The sequence below is a fragment of the Mus musculus genome, chromosome 5, assembly GCF_000001635.26.
Source record: "Mus musculus strain C57BL/6J chromosome 5, GRCm38.p6 C57BL/6J".
NCBI lineage: Eukaryota > Metazoa > Chordata > Mammalia > Rodentia > Muridae > Mus > Mus musculus.
This window is the reverse complement of record NC_000071.6, coordinates 24,205,595-24,220,166: the sequence shown is the minus strand read 5'-3', so window position 1 is coordinate 24,220,166 and position 14,572 is coordinate 24,205,595. Positions and strand designations below refer to the sequence as shown.

The following is a 14,572-nucleotide window of genomic DNA, read 5'->3' as shown; positions in this document are numbered from 1 at the left end:
TGGAGACCGAGGAATCATAACAGGGGCCCTGATCCTTAGGAGTGTTTCCTCGCTTAAGGGAAATTAGGTCCCATGATGATGATGGCTTCCAGTATGCCTGTCCAGTGGTCTCACATCCCCATTTGCCACAGTAGCCCTCTCCCGGCCCTCCACACCCTATTGGTACAGTATGACCGGGGCAAACATAGAAGTCATACAGTCTTGTCCTTTTTCTTCCCCCGGGAGAGCGGCAACCATCTCCATCTGGGTCATCCCAATCCCAGTAGTTTCCTACTAAATCACACAGGTCAAAATATAGTTTAGGGAAGGTGTCTGTCATCGTCCCCAGGAGGGAGGTGGCGTTAGCTGTTTGTCCTGTCATTAGGTTGGTAACTCTCCAAGTAACATTGAAGACCTGGTGAGGGCTGTCACGTTGTACCGAGGCTCCTGCCCTCACTAAGATCCCCATAACTATCAGGGGGCCCCACGGGTTAATCTTATCTTTAAGGGATTTTGAGAACGCTGGACCTTCCATGCTGTTCCGGCCGGAGGAGTTGTCGCCGCCTTTACGTGAGCGGCGTGTATCCACGCAGAGATGCCGTCTACTTTGAGAGCGGTGGGGGTGGTCAGCAGGACGGTGTAGGGTCCTTTTCAGCGGGGTTCTAAGTTCTTAGTCTGGTGCCGGCGTACCCACACGGCGTCACCGACGCGGAAGGGGTGTGGTATCACTGGCTGATCCAGCTGGTCCTGATAAGCAGCGGCCAGTGGCTTCCAGACCTCTCGTTGTACTGCTTGGAGGGCCTGTAAGTGAGCTTGGAGAGAGGGACTATTAGTTAACTTTGACATTTCAGGATCATGAAAATTGACAAGGGGCGGGGGTGCCCCATACAGAATTTCATACGGAGTAAGTCCATGGGGGCCCGGAGTATTCCGGGCTCGGTAGAGGGCCAGGGGGAGTAGGAGTACCCAGTCTCTAGTGCCAGCTGCAAGCGTTAATTTGGTTAAAGTCTCCTTGATTGTCCTGTTCATTTTTTTTACCTGACCTGAACTCTGGGGTCTGTAAGCACAATGCAGTTTCCAATCAATCCCCAGCAACTTGGCCACCGACTGACTTACCTGGGAGATGAAGGCAGGCCCATTATCTGTCCCCAATACCTGGGGCATCCCGAATCTTGGAAAAATTTCTTCAAGCAGCTTCTTGGTCACAACCCTGGCAGTTTCACGCTTGGTTGGAAATGCTTCTACCCAGCCAGAGAATGTGTCCACAAACACCAGGAGATACTTATGTCCATACAGCCCTGGCTTAACTTCGGTAAAATCGATTTCTCAATGGGTGCCGGGTCGGTGTCCCCGCGCTCGCACCCTTGCTCCGATTTTGGCTTTACTAGCATTTACTTGAGCACAAGCTGTACAGGATTCTGTTACGTGCTGGAGAGTTCTATCCCGATTTAACATGTAGTAGGGGCTCTCTTCCCGGTCAAGGAGTGCCTTCATCCTCTGATAGCTGAGGTGGGTGAGCCGGTGTAGGGAGTCTAAGAGCTCAAAGGTGAATTGGTCAGGCATTACAGGTTTTCCCTGCAGGACCCAATACCTTTTGTCCTCATCGTATACGGCTCCCAGTCTCAGAAGGTCTTTTCTGTCAGTCTCTGTGTAGTGGAAGTAACTGGGAGTATACGGGGACGAATCCTCTATTAAGAGCGTGGAAGTTTCTGTGATCTCTCTCATGGCTGCCTCCCTGGCTGCTTGATCCGCCATTCGGTTGCCCCTGGCTTCAGCACTGTTCCCTTTTTGGTGTCCCGGGCAATGGATAATACTGAGCCTCTTTGGCAAAAAGAGGGCTTTCAGCAAGGCTAGGATCTCGCTTTTGTTCTTGATTTCCTTGCCTTCTGAGGTCAGCAACCCCCGTCTCCTATATATTTTCCCATGAACATGGGCCGTAGCGAAGGCATAGCGGCTATCAGTGTAAACATTTAGCTTCTTACCTTCTGCCATTTTCAGGGCTTGGGTGAGTGCGATCAGTTCGGCTCGCTGGGCTGACGTTCCAGCTGGCAGGGCCCTCGCCCAGATTACCTCGGTTTCAGTCGTCACTGCTGCCCCAGCCTTTCGCTGTCCTTCTTGCAAAAAGCTGCTCCCATCGGTATACCGGGTGTGGTCGGCGTCTGGGATGGGCTGGTCGGTGAGATCCGGTCTGGTTCCATGCGTTTCAGCCAAGATCTCGAGGCAATCATGGGGGGCTCCTGACCCTGACCTCCCTAGTCACCTAAGGTCAGGAGGGAGGTCTGGGGCCTCGGTCCTCGGGGCCCTCGTGGCTTCTTTGGGCAGTCCTTAGCCCAGTGTCCCTTTTCTTTGCAGTAGGCGCATTGGTCCTTATCAAGTTGGGGCCTCCTCCGCTCTCCCCCCTGTCTATCCTGTCTCTGACCATTAACTACAGTGGCCAAGAGCTTGCTCATCTCTCTATGTCTTCTGCGGTCCCTTTCTTTCTCTCTCTGCTCATCCTCTGCCCTACGGCGTTCTTCTTTTTCCTCTGTTTCTCTCCTGATACGTTCCTCTCTTTCTTCCGGGGTTTCTCGCTTATTAAAGATCCTTTCAGCTTCCCTCACTAAGTCTCCTAAGGTCTTGCTCTTTAAATCTTTTAACCGCTCTAACTTTCGCCCGATATCCGGGGCAGACTGCCAGATGAATGACATAGACACATTGGTTTCTTGCCCTGGGTCCTCAGGGTCATAAGGAGTGTACCTGCGATAGGCCTTCTTGAGTCTCTCTAAAAAGGCTGAGGGAGACTTATTAGGTCCCTGGGTTATCCCTTTTACCTTGGCCAAATTGGTGGGGCTCCTGCCCGCGTTTTGGAGACCCGCTAAGAGCAACTGGCGATAGAGGACTAGGTGGTTCCTACCTTCTGTAGTGGTGTAATCCCAATCGGGGCGTTCAAGGGGAAAAGCAGCATTGACTTCATTAGGCAACTGAGTGGGGCGTCCATCATTGCCCCGGACTGCCTTTCTAGCCTCTAGGAGCACCCGCTGCTTTTCTTCTCCGGTCAGCAGGGTCCCCAACAACTGCTGACAGTCGTCCCAGGTGGGCTGGTGGGTGATGAGGACGGACTCAATCAAGGCCGTCAATTTACCTGGATCTTCAGAAAAGGAAGGGTTATTATTTTTCCAATTATATAAGTCCGAGGAGGAAAACGGCCAGTACTGAAGCTGGCCATCTCCCCCCATGCGGAGTGGGAATGCCTGGGAGGAGGTGGAGTCCGCTGCGGGAGGGTCTCTCCTTCCCCGCAGTCGAGACACCATGGGAGAAGGGGGGGAAACCTCGGAGGTGGTGGCCGCCTCTTCTTTATCGTTCCCTCTGGCAGAGGAGGAAGGTTGTGCTCCGTACGGCGGGGGGTCCTCTGTGAGAAGGTCAATGAGAGGTCCGCCGTTATCAGGGAGAACCTGGGGCTTAGGAGGTTTGGGCTTTATAGAGGGGGTAAGGGCAGGGTAAAGGGCAGATCGGGACGGAGGTTGCGCAGAAGGACCGGGCGGGAGGACGGGAGCTGTCGGTAAAGGAGGGGGTTTTGGAGAGACAAACGGTTTGACCCACGGAGGGGGGTCATAGGCAAGTGCCTCCCAGGTGACGATATATGGGACCTGATCCGGGTGTCCGTGGGGACCAGGACAAAACACTCTAGACTTGACCTGAGAGATAATACCTAAATTAAAAGTACCATCCTGAGGCCATCCCACATTGAAAGTTGGCCATTCGGCGGAACAGAAGGTAACCCAGCGCCTCTTCCTGACATCCACAGACTGATTGGATGCAATGCGCTGGACATCTCCCCAGTGCTGCAAGGTTAGACTCAGAGGGGTAGTTACGGTCTGTCCCATGATCTCAAAAACACTTAAAGACAGGAGAAAACTAACGAAGAACAAAAGAACAACAAACAAATCAGACGCGCGGCGCGGTTTCGGCGTAAAACCGAAAGCAAAAATTCAGACGGGGGAGGGAAGTGTCTCTGCCTCTCGTCCCCCGACAAAGCCACGTACCCCTCGGACAGTGGAGGAGCTCCAAAAAAGTCCGACTCGGGCAGGTTAACTGATACAGAATGGGCCACAAAACGGGCCCCCGAGGCCGCTGGGACGTCTCCCAGGGCTGCGGCCGGGAATACGAACTCGTCAGTTCTTCCACGGAACCGCCAGATACAGATCTAGTTAGCCAACTAGTACAGACGCAGGCGCAAACATTAGATGCCGGCACAAACACGCACGGAGACAGAGACAGACACGAAACGACCGCTGGCCAGCTTACCTCCCGGCGGGGGTCGGTGGTCCCTGGGCAGGGGTCTCCTAATCTCGGTGGAACCTCCAAATGAAAGACCCCCGAGGTGGGTAGTCAATCAATCTGAGGAGACCCTCCCAAGGATCAGCGAGACCACGATTCGGATGTAATCAGCAAGAGGCTTTATTGGGAACACGGGTACCCGGGCGACTCAGTCTATCGGAGGACTGGCGCGCCGAGTGTGGGGTTTTTACCCTTTTTATAGGGCTGGGGAGCAAAAAGCGCGGGTACAGAAGCGAGAAGCGAGCTGAGTGGTTAGTTCAAATCAAGGCTTGGGGTATTTCCTGGTCATTTGGGGAACCTGAAACTGAGGTGGGACTTTTTCAGAAACTGTTGCTGGTTCCGCCTTATCTGGGTACCATCTGTTCTTGGCCCTGAGCCGGGGCCCAGGTGGGTACCATCGGTTCTTGGCCCTTGTCCTAGTATTATTCAGCCTTGATTTTTAACTGTTAATCTTTAACTGAACTTCCTTGTAACTTTTGAGAACTCAGCTCTGGTACTTTTTCATGCCTTGCAAAATGGCGTTACTGCAGCTAGCTTGCTAAGCCTTATGGTGGGGTCTTTCATTAATACAACCAGGATAGACAAATCCACAGAAACAGAGAGTATATTGTTAATTGCCAGGGACTGTGGGAAAGAGGTGCTAAGAACAGAGGGAATACAGCTTCCCACTCACAAGATAAGCCAGATAGGTTCTGGAAAGAGTGTCACCAATAGGTTTGGCCCACATAGATTCATGTGTTTAAATACTTGGACTATAGGGTGTGGCCTTGTTGGAGCAAGCGTGACCTTACTGGAGTGGGTGTGATCTTCTTGGAGGAAGTGTGTCATTGTAGGGAGGTCTTTAAGGTCTCCTGTGCTCAAGCTACACCCAGTGTGGCATAGTCTCCTCCTGGCTGCCTTCAGATCAAGATGTAGAACTCTCAGCTTCTCTAGTACCATGTTTGCCATGCTTCCCACCATGATGATAATGGACTGAATCTCTGAAGCTTTTAACCAGACCCAATTAAATGTTGTCCTTTATAAGAAGGAATCTTGGTCATGTGTCTCTTCACAGCAATAAAATCCAAACAAAGAAGTTGGTACCAGGAGTGGGTATTGCTGTCAGGCCTGACCATGCTTTTGTTTGAAGGAATGTGGATTCTAGGGTGTGGAATTAGGAAAACAGTTCAAATCACCCTCAACGCCACTATCTTCCTTGTTCCTATTCAAATGGCTCATTAAGCCCCACTTAAAGCATTTAACTGTTCCCAGCTCCTCCTGGCTTCTCTTTTGTTCCTCTCAGCTAGCTTTGACAGTGGATGCCACCAGTCCCACTCCCAGCTTGGCTTTGCCAAGCTGCCATCAATGACCCAGCTATCTCTAACCAACTTTGCTCCAAGTAACGAAAAACATTCAGACAGCTTTGTTATCTTAGAACTTGCCAGATAGCACAATTGCTGTGCACAGCATCTCCTGCCCTAAACTTAGTAGCTAACCTGTATCAGCTATCAGCCATCCAACAGTGGTGGAGGCTGCCGGTTCTAGCTTTCCCAAGATCTTACATGGTTGATGTGTGCTTCTCATTCCAAAGCCTAGCCCTTCACTTTCCTTGCACTCTTTTTTTCCTCCTGGGACTTGGAAGTTCCACTTTTACCCTCATCCAGCAATTGGACCTGCCTTCATATTAACCAAATCAAGAACCAATTAGGGAACCAGAGTTTAGTATCAGCCCCTCCCCTACATTTGCTTGTATAAGTGTTGCCTTGGTCGTGGTGACTGTTTACAGCAATAGAAACCCTAAGGCAGATGTTTTCATGCATGTCTGGTGCTTTTCCCTCTGACTTCTCAGAAGTAGATATTTAATAAGAGGTAGCTAGGGCCAAGTTCCTGTCACAAGTAATTGGTTTCCTGGCCTCTTTCACCCTTGGCTGCCTGTCTCCAGAGCTCTTTGGAGTGAAAATGAATCCTTCAGATCTTGAAGCTTTTGCTCTGAACTAGTCATCAGTGTCTTGCTCTAGATAGTGTTTCAGTGTTAACTGGGAAGCAACCATCTCTCTGGCAAGGAGTTTTGGAGGTGCAGAGCCTTGCCTACAACTTCAACAATGTAAAAAGTCTGTTCTGAAATGACTTCAAAGGCATGGAAGAGTTAGAAAGCTAGAACAAGAACCCAGGTGCCCTTTATTTGCACGCCTAATGTCCATGCATGCACACCATTTTTAAACAAAGTTGCAGACAGCACACTCCTTTCCTCATCTTTAGCTGCTGTTCCTGAGATGGAGGATCGTCTTCATCTTAGCAGAGTGCAAAGGGCAGTTTGGCAACGTAACACCAGTGCAATGATCAGTACAGTGATCGGATATGGTCACTCATTTCAATAACATATTGAGCAGTTTCACCCCACCCCCTATCCCAGTCAGGATCCTATCCAGGGTCATGGATCATATTTGGTTATGTCATGTTTATTCCTTAATCTGTAGCATTATTACTATAGTCCATTGTGTTTCTTGACATACCATTGGTGAAGACAAGATTTTGTAGAATGCTCCTCACTTTGGAGTGGTCTGATGCTAATATTTAGGTATACTTGGGTCAGGAAGACCACACACATGATTTTTACTTCCTTTGTAGCACCTTGCATAGCTCAATAGCCTTTGTATTTTGTTCAATAAATTAAAGATGATAGGATTTATTTATTTATTTATTTACTTATTTATTTAAGACAGGGTCTCATGTATCCTAGGCTGGTCTTGAACTCATTCTGTAGGTAGAAGCGAAGTGTTTGCTACCTTTGCTGGGTTTTATTCAGTGTTGAAGCTCACACCCAGGGCTTTCTGTAAGCTAGGCACATATTCTGCAAACTGAAAAAATATATGTGGTACAGGGCATAGAACCTGGGATATCATTGTTGTCTGACTATATCTGGGAGACTGTGTCACTAAGGATGACCACTCAAATTCTTTTTACAATATATTTACTTTTTGTGATCATAAAAAAATCAGTAAGTTTTCAGTATATATAGGGATTCTGAAACATGTTTAAAGTGTAATTTCATGGGGAGAGGCTTACAAAATGAAATAAAATATGCTTTAGTTCACATACAGAATAACACACCTTTGTTAGCAGAGTTTTAGAACGGGCATTGCACTTAATTACTCTGGGGTGATGGCCACTTAGCCTTGAAATTTATGGGGTTGCTTTTCTTTCTTTCAGAATTTCAGAGCCTTAGCAACCCCTATTGTAAGGTATTCCTGGCAAACCTGGAACTCGTATAATGACTGTGTTTGCTTAGGTAACGTTCCCTAAAACATCTAGATCTGATAAGAGATTTTGGTATTTGGGAATCGGCTTGCTAAACGGCCTTTTGTGTAACAATCAATAAATGGTCTGTGAAGCTGCCAGCCTTCAGTCCTCGAGAGACCGATCCCACTGCTGCTGAGAAGCCTAAATTCATCCTGCGGCATCTCTCTTTCTTCGATCAATTGTCTCACGTACCCCAGAACACCAACATACCCTTTTTGTTATAGCAGGTCAGTTCCTATAGAGGGGCACACTGAGGAAGTGTCTGCCCTGCCCTCTACTCATGCTTTAATTCTCTGGGTTGGTATAACTGCCTTGTATATGTATTTACCTTCTTTTTAATTATCTTTTGCACATAAACCTGACAGATCTTTAGAGCTAACTGGTATATTTCCAGTGATTCTTTTCAGGGTGGAGATAGGATGGGAGCTTTCTCAAGGCTTTTGGGTTTTGGCTAAATATGGGCATGGAGGGCAAAGGAGTCCATTTGACTGGGGTGTGGACTGAATCCAGGTGTGCTGCAAAGCAAAGACTTCTGAGCAAAGTGGGAAATGTGGCCTAGCATCGCTTGCCTGCGCACCTCAGATCCCACCAGATTTGCCCTGGAACCCATCCATGCTACCTTATTTCTTTTCCATCCCTTCTCTACAGATGAAAAGTCTGGTCATATCTGTGTGTGTGTGTGTGTGTGTGTGTGTGTGTGTGTGTGTGTGTGTGTGTGTGTGTTTATAATATCTTTTTCCCTGACAGGTTTGCCCTCACTTCACAATTTGGTCTTTTGGAGTGAATTTTGAGAACAGCCACAACTTCTTGACTGGAGGAGAGATGGTTGATTGTCTGTTGCAGTATCTCTGGCCTCTAAAGGGTGTTTGGCTGTTCTCTCAGGCTGTTAGCTCACTTTGAGAACTCTTAACTGAGTAGTGATCTCAACTCACTCATGGCTAGTTCTTAAAGATGGACCCACTGGTTCATGGAGGAAAAAACAAAACAAAACAAAACCAAAGGAACAAACAAGAAGCTTTTCAGCATCCCACAGCTTTAGAAGGGCTTTCGGTGGCAACCCTTATACTTAACGTTTGGCATAGTCTTTAAAGCAGTAATGCATTTTTAAAAAAACTTTTTAAGATTTGATCAGTGTCTAATATCATGCCAGTATGGTTTTGTAACAAAAATGATGGACTTATAAATTCAAATCTAAATTATTCAAGAGTAAAAAGAAAGACTTTGAAAGTCACAGAAAAGGGTTGCACTGAGGCCGGAAGAAGCTCAGAGGCTTGTGCAGCGAGTGCAGTATTGGCCCAGTTCACTTCACTTTTAGACTAAGACTCTTAGGAAAAGACACTGTGCTTAGCCGGTTGATAGATTGGTGGACCACGGCCAGCACTGGAGAGCTAGCAGACATGCTGGTCTGGTTGGCTACCAACCCTTGTTTTTAAACCCTTGGTATTCCTTCCTAAGATGCTATCGTGTTTTCAAGTCTGTTTTTATCCGTATAGCCAGACCATATCTGATGTCTGCACCTCAGACACTTGTGCAAGTCTGAAGTGAAAACTTAAGTGTTCTTTGGAGAGTCGACTGGATGGTGTTTCGCTGGGGTGAACAGGTGAAGGAACGTTCCACTGAAGCTGACACAGGCGAGAGGATGTTCTGCTAAAGCAAGCACATGAAAGGACACGTGATGGAAGATACTTTACTAACAACGTGTGTGCATTGGTCTGCCTTACATTGTATAGTTGAGCTCCATTTGTCGGGACTCCATAGAGACAAATGAACCAAAAAACTTCTGGTGGTATGCTGCAGTTTTTTGCAGCTTCTGCAGACTCAGGCTGATTGGCAGAGTGATGTCAGCTGAGACAGACACACGTGCTGAGGCAAGACCCATGGAGGACAGTGATGTTTGGAGCTCGAAGGACAGTGATGGAGGCTGAGCTAGCTTGCTGAGAGAGCTAGCTGTGCAATGTTTGCTCCTTGCTCCCCTGGGGGGCACAGTGGAGAACTTCTCCTGGCATTCCTGTTTGCTCTGGTGCCTCCTACTGACTTGAGCTAAGGCTGAGGCCTGGCTGACCCTGCTGGATAGTACCACCGCTCCTGATGCCTGTTTGCTCTCTTGACTCTACCGAACTGGACTGCTGGTGTATCTGTGAAGTGCTTGTGAGTGGAGTCAACTGCTGCTGCTGCTGCTGCTGCTGCTACTCCCTGCTGCTGCTGCTGCTGCTGCTGCTGCTGCTGCTGCTGCTGCTGCTGACCTGTGCGGCCTGAACTGCTGATTTCCAGACAACACAGATGGGAGTCGCTTCATGGGGGCCTGAGAGACAGAGTACACACTCTGTGAGAGGACAGCTTTGGCCTGCATCCTGCTTCTGTCTCTCACTGACACTATGATCTTGGGTAAGGGAGAAACTTCTGTGGCTCAGTTTTCTCACCTGTGAGATGAGCTGCACAGGTGTCCAAGTATATAGTATGTTCCAGTTTTATCTTGATAACTAAATGAGTTCATTTGTAAAGAAAAAAAATCCAACCAGTGTTTAATCAGCAAAAGTATATTCTCAAAGCAGCTGCTGGAAGAATTTTGAAAGCTATTCCTAAGGGCACTAAGGTTTTCTGCAGTAGATTTTAGAAGCTGGCTCTTGATGAACTGTAAGCTGCTTGGTACAGGTAAACCGTGTAGTTGTAGAATCATGGGGGGGGGGGATTCCCCTCCCTATAATTTATCAAACATGAGATTTAGCACATGGCTAGCAGGTATGTCTTCAGTATGTGGTTTTATTTGTTTGAAGAGAAACCTTTGTGAATGGTAACAACTGTGGAAGCAACTAGCTAGGGTGTCATGGCAGCTACTGATTGTTTTTCTTTTTGAAGATGTATCTATTCTCCAAGAATTCACTGGAGTCCTATGCCTTCAAAGTGAAAGCAGCTGTGGAAGATGAGAGACTTCAAGGCAGGATCAATGATGAGGACAAACAGAAGATTCTTGACAAGTGCAATGAAATCATCAGCTGGCTGGATAAGAACCAGACTGCAGAGAAGGAAGAGTTTGAGCATCAGCAGAAAGAACTGAAGAAAGTCTGCAACCCTATCATTACCAAGCTGTACCAGAGTGCCGGTGGCATGCCTGGGGGAATGCCTGGTGGCTTCCCAGGTGGAGGAGCTCCCCCATCAGGCCCCACCATTGAAGAGGTGGATTAAGTCAGTCCAAGAAGAGGGTGTAGCATTGTTCCACAGGGACCCAAAACAAGTAACACGGAATAATAAAACTATTTAAATTGGCACAAAAAGATGTATCTATTTATGTTACACATATGAGTACACAGTAGCTGCCTTCAGACACACCAGAGGAGGGCAGGCATCCGATCCTTTACAGATGGCTGTGAATCATCATGTGGGTACTGGGGATTGAACTCAGGACCTCTGGAAGAGCAACCATCTCTCCGGCCCAATTATGATTCTTTTGTTTTTATGCTGAGTGAGGGCCTTGCGCATGCTGACTTTATTAGTCAGTTACATCCTCTGCCCAGCTCCATCATAAAACGGGATTACCTTATTATGTGCAGTCTGTCATTGGCCCAACCGTCGCTGAGTTCAGCAAGCATCACCAGGTCAGGAAGCATGACAGAATACTACTTCAAGTTCTTCCCAGACACTCACAAGAGGAAAGGATGTAAGGAACTAAAGCAGCCATCCTGAAGCCAGGAGGGCACAGGTAGGGCGGCAGTTTGTAGTCAGCGGTAGAACACTTGCCCAGAATGCATGAGGCCCTGGGTTCAATGCCCTGCACTGAAAAAAGAAAAAAAAAAAAAAAAAAGAGAGAGGAAAATAAAAGAAGAAGGTGATGACTAAGCAGGACTTTATCTGACATCACGGAGCTAAGATCAGCCCAGCCTTTCCTGTGGGAAGTCACAGTCCTCTGCACAGGTTAGTTATCTACTTGAGACCCAACGTCCACATGGGCAGCGTGAATTCACAAACAGCCCAACCAATGCAAGACAGGGAACCATGCCACATAGACATTAACACTGAAGTAGACTGGCTACTGATATGTGTAGACACTGAATTGTACTTTATACACTGTCTCTGGGTCACACAGGAGTTTGAATTGTTTGGGTGTTTCTCAATTAAGCGAAAGTCTTTTCTTTGCAGGCTGTGTTATAATGTGCAGCTGGCTGGACTTGGCTTACGGCTGCAGACGTCTCCTGGACAAAGGAAAAAAAAAAAAACTAAACCAAATTCCCTCTTGTGCGTATAGGAAGGGGAAATGAAATAGAGAAAAGATAGATTGTAAAGTTTTTCTTTCACTTACATCCGTGTGAAAGAGAAGCCGTGGCCACTGAAAATGGCCGAGCAAGAGAGGAGCGAGGCCTGAGAGAAAACGGAAGTGGTGGAAATGTATGCTTTCAAGTTCCACTTAGGAACTTTCCCAGGTCACTCAGTAGCTGAGGCTGACCTTGAACCCTTGACCTCCTGCTTCTACTTCGCAAGTGCTGAGACGACAGGAAGGCAGTATTAGCAGGGCTCACAGCTTGCCCTTTGACCTAGACTTCATTTTAGTTAGCATTTTAGCAGCGTTAGTTGGGTGTTCTGTTTTATGTGAGGGTATGTCCATCACGGGGTTGAAGGGATAGTGAAACCTGAGGCTCACACCACAGGGCTCCAGATGGGAAAACCAGGCTGGAATTGATCTGGAAGTGTCTTTCTGATTGGCTACCCAGAAGACTATGCAGGTTCCTGGAGTGGAAGAGTCATCAACTGTGCAAAGCAGGCAAGATAGACCTGTGGGACATGAAAGCACGCCAGGAAGTTTGGTAAAGTAGAGCAGGTGGAGACCGGGAGACCTGATGGGCACACACCTGAGGCTTCCCTTCCCAGACACTCCTCCCTGCAAAAGGTACTTAATCTCAGGCCCGCCCTGAGAAAGGATGGTTTTATGCATCCATTTTCTGCCAGGACAATAAACTATTTAGAATCATGGGCTGTCTCTTTTTACCAAGATCTGCCACGGGGAACCATGAACAAGGCCTTCATCCACAGAGCTGTAGCCTAATCTCCCATAGAAGGCCTCTCTGCACTCTCAGCCACAGCCACCACAAAGCTAAGGGCAATCATCCCCACTGGGACTAGCCGGAGCTCCCCTTTCCCCCTCTCCCAGGCCCTGGCTAGATGCTGTTCCCAGCCCACCCACCCCCATTCCATTCTCTGCAGTGCCTAGATGTCCAAGAGTCTGAGAACCCCATAGACCCAGCCACATTGCAGGCCCGTGGACCCCCAAATCAGCTCTGACTTTCCCACATCTCAGCTTGTGCTTTCCCACCCTGGAGCAGTGCACCTTCCCTACAGCCCAGCACCCACCATGGTGACAGCATGGGGTGAGCACAGTTGAACTCCCCTCCCCAAGCAGCCATGCCCTGTGGTGAATGTGGGCCTACAATCCTACAAGAACCCACTGGAGCAATGGTGGTAGTGAGTTTAACAATTACATCTCAATTGAATTAGAGTTCCACCCCTGTTGGCATAACATTATTGTACATGGTGTAGAGATTATCTTTGTATTATTCCAATGCTGAGTTCTCATGCTGCCCCATATCTGGTTGCAATCCAGACACAGCACTGTAGTGCTTACTCTAAGACTCCTGTCTCAATGTTGTGTAAAATATCTCTGATTGGTCAATAAAAAGCTGATCAGCCAATGCCTGGGTAGGGGAGAGAGTAAGGCTGGACTTCCAATTCCAGCCAGGAGGAGAAATAGAGGAAAAGATGATTTTCCATAAGAGGAAGGACCAGGATCCACCACAAGGACACACATGAGCCAGGTCAATACCAACATGCAAGTATCTTGGGGATTTTGGCAAGGAGGCAGCCATATTAGCTTAGAGGATTAGGATAGGTTAATGTCTGCTCAGTTACTGTGCCTGAAAGCTTGGTAAATAAATCCAATAGTCTCTGTCTCAATTATTTGGGAGTTAGCCAGGTTAGAGAAAAAAATTGCCAGTTTTAAATTTGCACTAACACTCCTCACAGGAGGGAATATATCCTGACGCTGTCAATCTGGCCAAAGCACCTATGACTGGGGAGGTCACAGGACCTAGAGAGAAGGTACTATTGCTGTTTTGCTAAATGAACATGTAGCCACACCACTTGTGTTTCTATCTGTGGATGAGTGCTGTTCTCAGCACGGCTCAGAGGAGTTTAGTTTCTTGCAGAAGAGAACGGTTAATGTAGAGTGTCACAACTGTCAAAGTGCTGAGAATAAGTGACTGTTCAGTTGTAAGCCCTCAGCAGGACATCTGTGCTGGCCCCTCCAAGGCATAGGGAACATTGCAGAAAAAGGGGTGGGAAGACTGTAAGAGCCAGAGCGTGGGGAGGGGTGCTGTGAAACACTGGATTGGCCACCACAAAAGCAGACTCTCGACAGCTGTGGCTGCCTGAGCAACATCAAAAATCACTGGGCTCAGAGCGGGGATAGATGGGAAGAAAGAAACCAGAGAGTGGGAGAGGAGGAAGAGGGGGCATGGTGAATGTGATCACATCACAGTCTACACACATACTGAATTATTAGAAATAAGTAATTAGGATGAGAGATGACCCTGAAGCACCTTGCATGGAACTCAGGACTGTGTGGGGACTGTTCCTCTATGTTCCCTTATGTATGGATTCTGCACGCGACATAGCTCTTATACAGACACTGTTCCTCTATGTTCCCTTATGGATGGATTCTGCACGCGACACAGCTCTTACACAGACACTGTTCCTCTATGTTCCCTTATGGATGGATTCTGCACGCGACACAGCTCTTACACAGACACTGTTCCTCTATGTTCCCTTATGGATGGATTCTGCACGCAACACAGCTCTTACACAGACACTGTTCCTCTATGTTCCCTTATGGATGGATTCTGCACGCAACACAGCTCTTATACACACACTCAGAACCAGAAAGGTGGGTGTCTGGGTGTGCAAGGCAGGCAAGAGAATAAAGGAACAAGGAAAGCATGGTTCAAGGAAAAGG

The 14,572-nt window shown here is 48.0% G+C and overlaps 2 pseudogenes; one reads left to right on the top strand and one right to left on the bottom strand.

Moving 5' to 3' along the window:
• Positions 1–4,476, bottom strand: part of Gm43828 — a 6,209-nt pseudogene extending 1,733 nt beyond the window's left edge.
• Positions 10,443–10,842, top strand: Gm5575 (predicted gene 5575; annotated as a pseudogene).